The following is a 14,702-nucleotide window of genomic DNA, read 5'->3' on the forward strand; positions in this document are numbered from 1 at the left end:
TGACACTAAAAGTGAAGTACACCCCACACAAGTTATGAGTCATCACACATTTTTGAAGTTCAGGAAAATTGCTTCATGAGCTTATTTAGAGTTTAACTAGCCAACTGGAATAGGCATTAAAAAAATTAAAAATTAAAAGTAAAAATTAAGTATTGATTTAGTAAAAAAATTAAAAGCGCTTTTAAGGGTTCAAAAAGCCTAAAAATGATTAAAAAAACACTTTGGGCAAAGCTTTAAAATGATACTTTTGTCAAAAAGTGCTTTTTAACTTAAAAACTCTGTTTATCAAACGCAATCTCAAACAAACTTTTAGTCTATATACAAAATTATTTACGGGAAGGAAGCTTTGGCAAAAGTTAATTATTATGAGGTAAAAGGAAGCAAATCAATCTCTTTGGGGAAGCACTACTTTAAGTGAAAGCCATTTGTCATTTAATTGTATCTTTATGCTTGCTAAGAAAGGACCTCTAGAATTAGTGAGCACATTTAAAATTACATAACATTTCAAGGATTTGTCAAGTGGTATTAGGATCAATATAGTCGGATGGATTCCCTATTGTTTGTATTTGCTCCAACAAATTAAAAAAAAAAAAAAAAAAAGAAAGAAAAATCAACGTTAAGGTGTAATAGTATCTTACATGGTAGAAGGAGCGTATAATAATTGATTTCTTTAAGATAAGGAGAAGTCCATAGCCAAAAATAGACCTCTAGTGGTATGGTGATGCCAAAGTAAAAACATATAAGTCGATCGGGTTGTAACCTTATGGTCGGTCTCTTTGTTAAAGTTACTTCTTTCTATAAACTTAAGCTTATGGGATAATTGGTAATTTTAACATACATAGTATCAAAGCCAAAAGTCTCGTTAGTAATTGTTAACATATATTATCACATTTTTGAATCTATTTATGAATAGTCCAATCATCTATTTCCAATGGCTAAGTGTACTGGGATAGATAAGGGTTAAAAAATGTTAGCGTTGTGACTTTCAACCTGTCATCAATATGTGCGGGCCCCATTGGTTTTTTCTTCTCTTTGTGGGTTTTGGAGATCTCACTCTAAGTTTGACTCATATTTGGTTTTTTTTTTCCTAGTTTGTCTTGTATTTGGTTTTGGAGATCTACTTGTACTAGGATTTACTTGACCGACTTAGGAGCACTATTTAAAGGCATGTTTAGTCTTTTGTGTTAGTGCCACAAGCTGAATAGCTTCAATTAGAGTGGGACAAAACGTGAGAGAGATATCAAAAGTGTGCAAGGCAGCAAGCACAAAGTGGGAGTGCTGCACAAGGTGTTTTTCTTCTTGCTGTTTTTTGGAGGAGCCAAAAACAAGTGATTAGAAGAAAAAAAAGTGTTGCGGAGTGAGAGAAGAAAATAAAGATCAGCCACTATCAGTTCCAGCAAAAGAATAGTTTGTACATCTGTCTTTTGTATTCTATTTTGAGAATAATCTCTCTTGTGTGATAGTGAGATTTGGATGTATTGGGGCTTTGAGATCTGAGTGATTTTTTTCTCTACTATTTTTGTACTCCATCTTTTGATAGTGGATTTTTCTTCAGGTCGTCTCCGCCAGTGGATGTAGGCTTATTAAGTCGAACCACTTAAATCTTGGTGCCGTGTGTTAATTGCCTAAACTTTGTTATTTTGCATTCTTCTTATTTTTCACATCTGACGGGTTTTGGGAAATAGGATTAATTTCCTAACAACTGGTATCAAAGTTTTTGGTTTGAGTGGGAGCGATGGCAATAGAAGAAGGAAAGATAGGAATCGAAAAATTCAACGGCACAAATTTTGGGTACTGGAAGGTGCAGATTGAAGATATTCTTTATGGGAACGACCTCTATCAACCTCTTTTGGGAGAACAACCTGACTACATGTATGATAGCGAGTGGGCTCTTGATCGTAAAGCCCTGGCAGTTATCAAGTTATCACTGTCAAAATCAGTTGCGCACAACGTTGTAAAGGAGAAGACCACAGCAGGTCTAATGGCAGCTTTGTCAAGCATGTATGAGAAGCCGTCGGCTAACAACAAGGTGCACCTGATGAAGAAATTGTTCAACCTAAAGATGGCGGAAGGGGCTTCGGTGGCACAACATCTCAATGAGTTCAACACTATCACAAATCAATTGTCCTCGGTGGAAATTGATTTTGATGATGAGGTTCACGCATTGATCGTCTTGGCTTTTTCGCCAAATAGCTGGGAAGCCGTGAGGATGGCTGTGAGTATCTCTATAGGAAAGAGTAAATTAAGCTATGAAGACGTCAGAGATTTGATTCTTAGTGAAGAGGTTCGCAGAAGAGATGCGTGTGAAGCCTCTTGTTCTGGTGTTGCTTTAAACCTCAAGACTTGGGGCAGAGGACAAGACAGAAACTCTGGTCAAGGCAGATCAAATTCTAGAAAAGAGAGAAGTAAATCCAGATTCGAACAACAACATAAGTGTTGGAACTATGGCAAGACAAGCCACTTCAAGAAGAATTGTAGAGAGCTAAAGAAGAAGACTGACAACGACACTGCAAATGTTGTGGTAACAAAAGAATTGCACGATGCCCTACTTCTATCTGTTGAGAGTCCTCTTGATTCTTGGGTCTTGGACTCATGAGCTTCTTTTCATACCACACTGATCCAAGAAGTTTTCGACAATTATGTAGCTGGAGATTCTGGGAAAGTGTATTTGGTTGATGGAATGGCGTTAGATGTTGTGGGTCTAGGCGATGTTCGCATTAGAGTTCACATTAACTCGGTATGGAAGCTGTAAAAGGTCAGGCATGTTCCAAAGCTGAAGAAGAATCTGATTTCAGTGGGACAGCTTGATGAGGAAGGGCATTCAATTCATTTACACAATGAAAAGTGGAAGGTGAGCAAGGGAGCCAGAATTTTGGCTCGTGATTATAAGACAGATACTCTCTATATGACCACGAATAGCAAGGATACAATTGCTGTTGCAGATACGGGTGCTGACTAAAAACTATGGCACATAAGGCTTGGGCACATGAACGAGAAAGGGATGAAGGTACTTATGTCAAAGGGGAAACTACCGGAGTTGAAGTCAGTTGAGTCTGATTTGTGTGAAAGCTGCATCCTAGGGAAGCAGAAGAAGGTGAGTTTCGTGAAAGTTGACAAAGCACCTAAGCTTGGAAAGCTGGAGCTGGTACACCTAGATTTATGGGGTCCCGCACCAGTGGCATCTCTTGGAGGCTCGCGGTATTACATAACATTTATTGATGACTCAAGCAGGAAGGTATGGGCTTATTTCTTGAAAAGCAAATTTGATGTATTTGAGACTTTTAAGAAATGGAAGGCCATGGTTGAGACTGAAACTGGCTTGAAGCTCAAGTATTTGTGATCAGACAAGCGACGAGAATACGAAGATAGAGTGTTTAAATAGTTTTGTGCAGTGAATGGGATTAGAATGGAGAAAACTATCCCGGGAACACCATAGCAGAATGGTGTGGGTGAGCGCATGAACATGACCCTCAATGAGCGTGCTAGGAGTATGATGCATTTTGCGTTACGAAAGACTTTTTGGGCTGATGCAGTGCTATACCTGATAAATAGGGGGCCTTTCATTCCCCTGAGCCATAGACTACCAGGAGAAGTTTGGAGAGAAAAAAAAAGGTAAATCTTTCACATGTGAAATTTTTTGGTTGTGCTTCGTATGTCCATGTTGAGTCTGATGCTCAGAGTAAACTAGATGGTAAATCTAGTAAGTATTACTTCATTGGATATGGAGATGAGGCCTTCAGTTATCAATTTTGGGATGATCAAAATCAGAAAATCATTAGAAGTCGGAATGTGACTTTTAATGAGTGTGCTATGTACAAGGATGGGTCAAGTATAGAAAATGAAGTTACAGAGCAGGAACCGAAAAGGTTTTGGTAACTTAGATGATCTTTCTGAAAGTACAGTGCAGAAAGAGAAACAATTCGTGGAGGTGGAACTTGATTTACAGTGTTCACTCACGGATGAATGTGATGATGGAGAATCTTCAAGAGACTCACAGCACCGGGAAGAGTCTTATTCTATAGCAAGAGGAAAAGAGAAATGTGATCGAAAAGCAACAAAGAGATATGGCTTTGAGGATATGGTTTCATTTGCTTTCCTATTCTCATATTTAGATTCTTGAATACGGCATAAGATGTATTGCAATTTAATTAATAAATGTTTTTTAGGGATCCCCGAGGCTCTAGAAGTTGCTCAAAGATTTGACATCAACATAATTCCAGGTGTTGAAATCAATACAATATTTTCCCCTAGGTAATTTCTCTAGAGTTCCTGGGTTAGGAGGCATATGTATGCATGCATACATACACATACATACATAAATACATACATATGTGTGTGCGTGCGTGCGTGTACTTGTTGTTCTTAGTAGTTGCTTGGCAAAAGCTGTGTAATTTTGATTTTCTTTTCGTAGATGCTGCCTATCTTTCTTCGTATTCCTTTTTTTTTTTTTTAATAAGTAAAGAAGTTGTATCTCTTAGTGTTGGAATATTTTATATTATTATTCTAGTTTATTATGTTGCCTTATATGTTCTAGGGTTTAGTCTAGGGTTTATTATTTTTCATAGTTAACTTAGTTGGTAGTTTGTAGCTTCTAGTTATGTTGTTGTCCTTAATCTAGGTTTAAGCATGGGTTAGTGTTTAATTCTTATTGGGCATATTTCCTTTTGCATGGAAGTATTGTTTTGAGAAAGGAGGTCCTAAGAATCCTTTTGGTAGCTTTAGAACTAGTTTGGGAGGATAGGAGAATGGTTGAACCAAACGAGGTTCTACTTGAACCTTCTGGGCGGATGTACGGCCACAAGACCAGATGTATGCGCCTTCTGGGCGGACGTACGGCCACGGACCCAGACGTACAGTCAGAAGCGTTCTAGGAAACACCACTTTGGCCAGTCGTCTGGTAACCTCTGTTTTAATGTTCTATGTTCGTTTTAGTTGGATTTAGAACTAATGATAGGTTTTTTCTTAGTATTCGAGGTTATGGAGCCTAAAGGGAATTTTATGGAAGAGCCTTAAGACCTGGGTGAGTACGAACTCGCATGGATGCTTGTTGTTACTTTTCGCGCATTGCACATCTATTTTATATATATCAAACATGCATATTTTGTAACTCTCATTAAATACATTTTGGAACGACTCTAAACTCCCTTTCGCGAAAACGTATGTTGATTAATAAGATAATGATGAGCTTTGTAAAACAATGCATATAAAATACTGATAAGATTAATTGCATCGTATGATATGGTACACCAGTATATGCGAGATAACGGCCATGGGCTTACTATACAGGTTAACTTTATGGTCAATGTGTGTGTGTGTGGGCTTTGGATTCAATGGTTTCGTGACCAATGCAGCCATTTTCAAATGGGTGGTCATTGTAGGACGGACATCATTAGTGGTGTGGACTACCCGAGGTCGGACTCCGTCCTGCAACTAATGGGATGGACGGTAGTGTACAATATCCGGGACACCAATGTTGTATTACAGGTCCCTCGGGACAGCGCCAACCCTACTGAGAAGGGGTAATATCTCGGGTAGACCATACTGTTGAACTATAGCATGATTCCTATGTTATAAGCATATATTATAGCTATATTGCATTCTTGATAAACTGTCATCTCGTAATGTTGTATGTGCTTTATAAACAACTGAGTTCACCATTTAATGACGGGTACGTCATGTGCATTTATACTCACTAAGTCGTCGGACTTACCCTTGTATTATTTTCCTTTTTTTCTCCATATGTACAACTATGCGGTTATAGATGGTTTAGCAGAAGATGGATACCGCGAAGCATCCGGTTATTGTAGAGGATTCGATCCGGAAGATGCTTGAGGACTTATTGCAAGCTTAGGCGGATAATCATGGTAACTATTACTTTTGAGTTATGCTGTAGACCTAGAAACTTTGATGTATGCTTGCATATTAAGGTATAACATAGATCCCTTGTAAAGATGACTTGTATAGCGTAATTTCAGCTAATTTGATGTTCCTTGGTAGATGCTCTAGTTATAATGATTATGTTTATAGAATTTTAATACTTTCCGTTACTTAGTATCTTCTCTTTTTGAGGAGTAGAGATCCCTAAGTCTTGTCCCGCGAGAGATAAGGCTGAGAGAGGAATCGTGGAGTTAATTACTAATTAATTAATTTTCGGGCCGTTACAACTGGGAGGTGTGAACCTTCTAGTATTGGTTGCTCATGAGTTCCTGAACATAGCTCGACCAATCTAGTGTCGTGCCATATGGGACATTTTAGAGAGTTATGCCAAGGAGCCTTCAGATTCGAATCTAGCAAAGAGTACAAGAATTGGGAGGACCCAGATTTTTAAAGGGGGCTCCCTCACAAGTTGTAACAAGGACTTAATAGATCGTTACTTGTCTTTGTGGTTGACCAATGAAGAGAGAAAAAAGGCAGAGTTTGAAGCCATTAGGTTGAAGCTTTCTAGTATCTCTATTAATCAGGGAGGACTTTAGGTTCCTATTGAGAGTAAATAGTTGTGAGTTGTTTCTTTGTACTAATTTTCTTCCTAGGCGATGATATCCATCTTGTTTCTCAAATCCAATTTCACCTTCTCATTTTTGGCATTTCTGCTGTTAACTAATTGTTTCTCTTCGAGATAGATATGTCTAGAAGAGGAGATATTACATTGAAGAATCTAACAAGACGCTGAAATTAGATGATTGTTTTGTTTGCTACTTTGTTGTCGATATAAAGTTGGATTTTAGGTTTTGTTTTTAAATTAATGAGATTCAATTTGTGTTCTAACTTAAATAAAAGCTTGTTGAGGCTAGCTATCCTTATCCTCCCCTTTTATTATCACATTGTTATAGTTTTTGTTGCTTCCTAGGAAAATGTTCTTTCAAATTTGACACGCCAAAATTGCGTCTCCCTTAAAAATATTGTTAACTGATTAACTTTGTCAAGGCAAATGGGCTTGCCTTTGTGGGGCTCGATGCCTTTCATTATTTATTTATTTATTAATTTAATGTTTGTTTAATTAAAATTATGGTGGTGTTATCTTATTTCATTGAATTTTATTGTTATCATTTTCATCTTGTGAGCACTTGTATTTCATTCTAATTATTTTTAATCTCAACTTAATGTATTATATATGTTAATTTTCTCATCCATTTTTTTGTTCTTTTTTGTTCAACAACATTTAGTGGCCACTAGGGATGATCTTGAGTATGCATGATGTTGTTAGGATTAATGTTAGGGTTGGTGCCCTATGAATCATTTTGAATTTGATTTGATTTGTATATAAATCCTTCTGTTTTTTAGACTTATTTTGTTGGGGAAATTGTCATTCATGAGATGGATTCGACGGCATTGAGTATGATTAATGTAAAACGATTTAAATCACAAGCCGCTTATAACTTGTAAATTTGAGTTGATAGTCAATGATAAAATTCAGCATTTTTTTGAAAGTGATTCTTCTATTTCATATATATGTTGACGCATTTAGAAAGCATTGAAGTGAACCACCATAAGAATGTGTACTACAAATTGCTGTCACCTGAATATGTTTCATCTACTAATTGAAAATACTATTAATCTTGAGGGAACAGTAGACTCAGAAATGAAATAATAATCACTTTGATTTACCAATCGATGTGTGCAAATTTAATAACTCGCAAGCGCATGAGTCGTGTGTAGTGTAGATTGTGCAAGTGCGAGGTCGAACCACAGGGAGTTGTGTTGCAAAAATTAATTTCTATTTAAACTAACTCTATTTTAACCTAGTTCTGCGATTTTGAATTATGTCGTGCAAAATAAAATAAACTAATTAAAATAATTAAAAACAATTAATGGAAAAACATTAAGGTTTTTCGAATCCACCTCACCAAATCAAACAACACATTCTTGCATTTTATACATACAACCGACAAACAATAAGTTTTATACATTGTTCAAATTTGTAGACATGTATATTAAATCATTCGATGAATCTAACTGTTAAACCAATCACAACGAATATCCAATTGAGATCAAATCATCCACTATATCCATTTGATAGACGAATCACAATGGATATAAGTTCTCAATCGAATCATTCAATGTATCCATGAATGAAACACAACGAATATAAAACTTTGTATGAATAAAAGACACAACATTCAATCAAATGAAATTAATCAAGCAATTGAATTAAATTTGAACAACAATTTGATCAGACATCGAATTGTATACATAAAACGACAAGAACGTAATTTTTTTACCAATGGCAAGGTGTCATCTTTAACCTTAGTTGAAGGTTTTAGCCTCTTATGATTACAAAACTCATATTAAAATGAATTAAAATCATAAAAAAAAAAAAAAAAAAACCAAAAACCAAAAACTTAAGAAGAGAAACGTAGACAGAGCGTAAGAACGACAACAAGTCGAAAAACGGCTGTAAATGGCACCTCCCAATGTGTTTATAATAGAAAAGAATGCATTATATACTAAAAAATTAGGGCTTCAGCGCTTCCATTTCAGCGTGAGTGCGCTTGAGCGCACTCAGGTCTTCAAGGCGTCTGCGGTGTAGCACTTAAGCACTGCGCTTAGAGCTGACATAGACGTGCGCTCGATCATTGTCCTCTTGCGCTCGAGCGCAGTTCCAAAAACCTTCAATTTCTTCGTAATTTTCCCCTTCAACCCGCAGTTCTCTCTTAACAATCTGCAAAGCACTAAGATACTAAAACTAACAAAAATATCAGAAAATAACAAAGTTAAGGACTTAACAAATACAAGTTAAGAGGCCAAAATATATAATATTTAGCACTCATCACCAATTGAGATCCATACCTTGTATTTTTGGTTGTTGCACTGAGATATTCTTCGTAGGAAATATAAATATCTCCTTGAGATAATTTACTAGAATTGATCGTTTAAGTCCATGCCTAAGAATTTTAGTTAAGTGGTTACTAAAATTAGTACTCTTAAAAGATTTTATTTTTAATACAAGTATTGTGGATGATCATGTGATTGAGTACTCAAAGATAAAAGATGGATAAGGTGAACGTAAAATCAAAATACCTCATTCAATTATGAATATCTCAAGGAGAGGTTTAAGTTGAGTAAATTATAATTAATTGGGCTTGCATAGTTTTATTTTTAGGTCCTTCCCTATTTCTATATAACTTTTTTTTTTTTTTTTTTTTTTTTTTTTTTTTTTTCTGGAAGACGCTTTTTTTTTTTTTTTTTTTTTTTTCTTTTTTTTTCACCCTCTCATGTAGCCGTGCATGACATTGAGAATTCAAAATATCAAAATATTTTAGGGTTTACATTTTACATTATTTTTACATTCAAAATATCAAAATATTTTACATTCACAAGAAAAAAGATTCTCCCTTCATGTATATTAAATTAAATTGTATACAATTGTTCTCCCTCCACATTTCTGTCACATAAACAAATGTAACTAGTCCAACTAAGTTCTTCTAAGAATACATTGAGGATGAGCAGCGAAATCACAATTTTTACAGTAATAGAACCAAAGTTTTTCATCCATTTTTTTTTTTTCCGCAAATTTGACAATAATATTCTCTGGAATCATCTTTAGCTGCATAAGTGAGATATAGGAGATGTGTGTCATATCTATGCCTAGTTACTAGTGGAAGAGTAGCACATTTAATGCACAAGCAGAACCCACAAGTAGTGCAATCAAATGTTTGAGTGCCATAAGGTCTTTGACTACAAGCATTACACTTTGATTGACCAAATTTACCAAGGAAGAGGTAGTGCTGGTGGCCTTTATGTTTAAAGGCTTCTGGAATTAAAATACACTGAGCATCAATTTATTGCGACACGAATTCTTGACACATTTGTAGCTGAAGCCACATCTAGTTCGCTCGCAAGCATAACACTTGAACGATTGCACATTGTAATTTACATTATGTAGGCTGAGCAGGTGTCGGTGATGAAATGGTCGCATAACCTCTTGGGGTAGTTTAGTACATCTTATATGGAGGAAAAACTTGCACTGCACACAGCCGTAAAATGGGGACAACACTATAAATTGCATGCACCCCTCACAACGAACTCTTCATTTTTAAGTATTAATTTATGTTGTGCATGACTCGAATGTTCAATCTCCTGAAGGGCAGCTTTTTCATCCTCTGTTAGATCATTGCCCTCGACCAAATGAGTAGCATAGTCAACAAAATCACAGGCCTCACCCTCCTTCCTAATCCAATATCCACACCGTAAGTGGGCAATGTAGTCACAATTCTGATCATCACAATAGTAAGCTGCATACTTTGTATCCACCTCTTCTTGACAGACTTCACACTTGTGCTTTTTGACTTGACTAAGAGAAAATGTGCAAGTGAGGGAGTGACCATGTCCTCTAATTTTGATGGTGCCTAGAAATTTACCACAGTGAGAGTGAATTAGAAGTAGACAGCTATTACATAGACATGCAATGCCACTGCATTTTACACCACACACTTGGCAAGTGAACTCAATTGGGTCTCGAGTGGGGATGAATGCGTGTGGGTTACATTTGTCAGCACTAATATTTCGCCAACGAGAAGCACATGTAACATGGAGCCTATAATCACATGTGCTACATTTGTAAGAAGCGTCCACTGAAAACTTTACCGCAAGCACCGCAACAATATTGAATCTCTGTTGGCGGTATGAGATAAAGGTTGTGGTTTGAGAAGTGGAGAGGGTGTGTTGTTTCGATGGGTAATTGTGCACATGGTTCATGAAGGAGGAAGGTGCAGTTGGGGAAGTAGCATTTGTAAAAGGTAATGTTGTTGTTACCTAACACTAACAAAGATGATACCGGTTGCTTGTACAATGAGCAAACTACTACTTTCTTCTCATCTCCATTCTTCGCCACCTCTTTCATGGATATCAAGTGATGGTTCTCGCTCAAATCATGTCTGGCCTCTATCCATATCTTGCGATTTGTTGTCTCAGGGCATGATTCATGAATGATAAAATCGCAATACTCCCCGCAATTGTAGCCGCGACTTCCCAATACTGACTTTCCGCACAGCCAGCAGTTTCTATAACTTTCCAGGTTATCTATGAGCTGCAAATGATGCCAAATCTCACCGGCCGCCATCTTACTCTCTGCTAATTAATACACAGTCACAGAGGCACAAAAGCCAAAGGGTGGTTAATTAGCATTCAGATATATATATATATATATATATATATATATATATATATATATATATATATTGTGATAGGATGATGATACATAGAGCATTTGTTGGGTCTTCAGTCTTCATGAATGATGTCAAATTAGATTAATATATAATATTTTAATTAATTAACAAACCTTTATATATATATATATATATCCCCTTGAAGACTGAAAAATTAAGATGGCATTTACGTAAATTTGACTAAGGAAAGATTAGTTCCAAGTAATACGTGATTTAAGATCGAATCCAAGCTACTGCAATTATTTAAGTGATTTCAAAAGGATCTTATTTTCCTTTTGTAAGGGTATATACATATGGTTGTTATTAAAGGAGATGGACAGAAATTTCCTCCAAACCAGTATGGAGGAAATATCTTTAAGCCCATTTAAAATAGTGTCATGTGTCTATAAACATTTAAAAGACACATTAAATTTTTAAAGTCATCAATAGCAGTTTACTAACTTAGATTAAATTTAATGTGTTTTTTTAAATGTTTATAGACACATGGCACTATTTTAAATGGGTTGGAGGATATTTCCTCCAGACTGGTTTGGAAAAAATTTCTGACCAAAGGAGATTATCATGGTCATTTTTTGGTGGATTAATCTTATAACAAGGAAATTGTCTTTTAGCTTATCCTTGTAAATTTGATTTTGGCTGGATTAATCTATTTTTCTATCTTATAACTCTTGATTGGTTTCCTTCCGGAAGAAACAACTTCCAACTTTACAAACATGGTTTCATGTTGAGTAGATCTATGGCTGAAAGGAAAACTTGAAATAACAGGTACTATAAAAATACCATAAAAATTAACAACTTTTAAATACATTTTTGTTAGTTCTTGTGTTGGCTTAATTCAGTTTCAAAATGCAGATGCTAATGTTCACGGGCTCAAACACTGATATAGAATGCTCAGAATCCAATCTCCACCGTTCATAATGTAGATTCATGTGTTATGAACGTCTCTGCAAAATTTTAGCTCAATCGGACCACAAACGCCCATCGATCGGAGCTGTTGATCAAGACTGGACAGGCCGGGTCTGGACCGCAATTCCCCGGGTCCGGACCTCATTCCAGAAACTAAAATCTTGCTCCGCAAAGCCGTGTCCGGACCGCCATTAACATGTCCGGACACCCCGTAAGTTTTAGGCCCAAAAACGTGATTTTAAGTGGGTTAGGTCTAGGGTTTTGTCGGGGGTATATATACATCATTATAGAAGAGAGAAGTACGAATTTTCACCCCCAGAGAGTTCGTCGGAGGCTGTGCTAAAAGAGATCATATGTGGTGAGCGTTAAATTGAATCTCTTAGAGTTTTAGTCATTCTTTTGATAAATCTACGATTGAGAAGTCTATCGGAAGGGTCCGGTAAAGAAGAATCACGTTGAAGAAGATTGTGAGCAAGGAGACGAGTTGTAGGCTTGTCGATCTTACAGAGCCAAGGTCTTGCAAAGGGTTGTAAGTGTTCCTAATGTCTGTAATCTCTGGATAATCTTTTGATAGTGATTTCCTGGGTTTGGTTGCCCCGGAGAGGTTTTACTCTTAGATCGGTTTCTAAAAGGTTTCCTCTTCGTAACCAAAATATCTGTGTCTGCCTCTTTATTGCTTTATATATTTTGGGTGATTGAATTGTTTATTGCTACATAATATTAATTCCGCATAAATTGTGATAAACAAGTTTTTGGAGTTGGCATAGTGTTTTTCAATTTTAAATATTTGAAATCTTTGAAATACATTTTTAATATCACTACAAACATAATTGCAATAGAAAAAAGCCTAACCAATGAAAGGAATGAGAGAGGGAGAGAGAGAGAGAGAGAGTGTAGCACCTTACATTATACAACTTCAAGCTTGTAGTGCCTTCTTTCTCCTTAAATTTTCACACAAACCTTTTTTTCTCCTTTGGTAAGAGAAATCACAAAGATGGTTTGCAAAGGATGATTTGGTGGAAGAAATAAAACAATATTGCTATGCTTTCAAAACCGTGATTGATATTATTATTTATATTAATGAACATGATTATTCCTTTCTTTTTTCCTTAATTGCTCTCTAAACATTTTTTTCTTTAGGTGAAAGTTCTTCTATTCTCTTGAATTTGTCTTTTTCTTGGTCTTCAAATCTTCTTTGCTTTTCTTCTTCATCAATTTTTTTTTTTTTTCTCTCTATATACATAGTCCTTGATTCTGATACTCTATCTTTTCTATTTTCTCCACAACTTTATTTCTTGGAAGTTTAGATGGATTACAAAAGATGAAATTTCTACTGTCGTTGGCAAAACAAAAATTTGATATGCACCCAAAAGTATGAAAGAAACGGGTTATAATGAACCTACTTTTTTTTTTTTTTTTTCTCTTTCTTTTGTCCTCAAACCTTTGGGTTCATTAGTTAGATTTTTTGTCTTTTGTTTTCTTTTCTCATAATAAAAACATTAACAAAGAATTTAAACACAGAACACTATTAAAAATACAAAAATAGTTTTCTAATTTATTTTACAAGTTAAAAACAAAAGAACTTCCCAAAACACATTAACAAACAAAGCTGTTATTTCTTTTTGTACATGCTCCTTTCTTCTCTTATTTTATTATTTTCTTCTTCTTCTTTGCATCTTCTTCTTTTTGCTTCCACCTTTTCTTTTATTTTTATATGTGCTCATTTATTCTTTTTGTTTAACCACATTCTATTTTCTAGTGATCTTAGATATCTATTGCAAGCCTCACCAAGTTAGCACCAATATTGAAGTTCATTATCCTTGAGTAATAGGCCTAACTATCATAGAGATGGCTTATAAAGGATAAAACTTCTAATTTCATGGATGAAAAAAAAAACCAAAAACTTTGCTACACTTCCAAAATTTCTAATTTTTAATAGTGATGGCCAAAGAAAGTAAGTGCAAGGGCAAGAATATTATTATGAAGAGGCAACAGCAGCTCAACATTTCAATATAGCTTAAGCTATTTAACCATTCTTGTTATATCTTTCATTAGATGGTGTTATTATTATCTTGAGCTACCTGTCACTCATCAACCTGTGAAGATGAGTTGGGGGAATTATTGTAAAAGCTGGATTATTTAAAGGAATGGAGTCGATGAATAAAGGTATCAAGAAGTTTATGCCCAAACTTTTGTTTGGAATAAGCCTCTAAGAACTTACTCAAATTTATCCAGTTACATGCTTGAGAAAGTGAGCACATAACACATATTTATTCCTTTCTTCTTTCTATTCGTATGTCTCCAAAACTTTCTTTCATTTTGTATATGTTCATTTATTCTCTTGCATTGTCATTTTCTAGGTTTCTACATCCCTTTTTTTTTTTTGTTTTTTTTGGCTTTTCTGATTTTGTTTTTATCTGTACATGCTTCTTTATTTACTTGCTATATCTTTTTCCTTATCACATTGTTTCTTTCTAGTTATTTTGAGGATATTAATACTTGTGAATGAGCCTTTGGTTCAGTGAACTGTCATCCTCTGTTATCAATAACATTATATTGCCGAACCCATAATGGTCACGACGTTAAGAAGTTTCTTATCAAATCCACAGAATGAAGGAATGAAACGGAGTG

General features: G+C 35.4%; 1 protein-coding gene and 1 pseudogene across 5 annotated transcripts in view; both read right to left on the bottom strand.

The window, feature by feature from the left end:
- The window catches only part of LOC132179431 (uncharacterized), a 53,739-nt gene that overhangs the window by 2,112 nt on the left and 36,925 nt on the right, over window positions 1–14,702 (bottom strand). The gene's annotated exons all lie outside the window — the stretch shown is intronic.
- Window positions 9,994–11,059, bottom strand: LOC148586297 (uncharacterized; annotated as a pseudogene).

The sequence above is a fragment of the Corylus avellana genome, chromosome 4, assembly GCF_965113065.1.
Source record: "Corylus avellana chromosome 4, dhCorAvel1.hap1.2, whole genome shotgun sequence".
Taxonomy (NCBI): Eukaryota; Viridiplantae; Streptophyta; class Magnoliopsida; order Fagales; family Betulaceae; genus Corylus; species Corylus avellana.